Source organism: Amblyomma maculatum, chromosome 6, assembly GCF_055883805.1.
Source record: "Amblyomma maculatum isolate TAMU_Amacu chromosome 6, ASM5588380v1, whole genome shotgun sequence".
Classification (NCBI taxonomy): domain Eukaryota; kingdom Metazoa; phylum Arthropoda; class Arachnida; order Ixodida; family Ixodidae; genus Amblyomma; species Amblyomma maculatum.
Window position 1 is genome coordinate 12,166,437 of NC_139349.1, and position 1,062 is coordinate 12,167,498.

The 1,062-nt window shown below is 55.4% G+C and overlaps 1 non-coding gene across 1 annotated transcript; it reads left to right on the forward strand.

Annotated features, from left to right (window-relative positions):
• Positions 1-409: 409 nt before the first annotated feature.
• TRNAK-CUU (transfer RNA lysine (anticodon CUU)) lies at positions 410-482 on the forward strand. The gene has a single exon. It is a non-coding gene; the product is annotated as a tRNA-Lys (tRNA).
• Positions 483-1,062: the final 580 nt, after the last annotated feature.

Below are 1,062 nucleotides of genomic sequence, written 5' to 3' on the forward strand. Positions count from 1 at the left end.
CGGCGGCCATAATTGGTAACACCAGCCTGTCGCCGTCGGCGGGAGAATTTCGTGGTAGCCACGGCGGAAAATGGGAAATGTACTCCCACGCCGCGTCACCGGGCGACCGCCCCGGGGGCGCAGAGGCTTTTGTCCCCCTCGCCTGTAGAGCGCAAGGAATGTTGTCGCGCTCGAGCCCTTTTATGCTAGTGCGGTTAGTTGGTCAAAGCTACTCGGCACTCGTTGACACGGGCTCAACTCTGTCATTGGTCGGTGATGATGTTTTCGAGGCTTGCCGTAGATGTAACATCCGTGTCAGGCCAACAGAAACCCCTTTGAGCTTAGCAGCAGGGACAACAAAAGCAGAAGGAGCGGTGCGTCTGGTCCTGCGTTTTTACGGCAGGAAGCGGAGGCATCGTTTCGTCTATCTGCCCGGCTAGCTCAGTCGGTAGAGCATGAGACTCTTAATCTCAGGGTCGTGGGTTCGGGCCCCACGTTGGGCGCCAGTTGTGGGCGATTCCTCTGCCCGAGGGATGAGCACGACAAACACACAGTGGGCCGTATGATAAACATCTTTAATCTCACAGGGATCGGGGATCGTCGAAGTCGGTGTCGTCGTCCGGGTGGCTGCGGGTCGTTGAGAGCGCCGGAACGAAGAACCAGGGACCAAGGAGCCAGAGACCAAGAGAGGGTGAGACGGCGGCGCGTGCCTTCTTTTATAGCCCCCTCGCGCGGGACCGGTTATCCCCGAACGAGCGGGGAAAGGGAAACGGGCCGCGCGCAGGGAGCATCGGGAAGTGGAGCGGCCTTCGAATGCGCGGCGCGCCACGAGCCCTACAAAGTGAGGAATCGATTTCAAGAATTATATCTAGAAGACAAAGAGCCCGAAGAGATGTGGACTGATGTTCGTGATATAATACAAGAAGTTGCTACTAAGGTAGTTCCAAAGCAAAAGAAATGCAAGAAAGCAAACTGGTTATCTGAAGAGGCTTTGCAAATAGCTGAGGAAAGGAGGATGACAAAAGTTACGGGGGAAAGAGAAGATTTTCAGAAAATAGCAAGGAGAGATAAGAATGCCTCCCT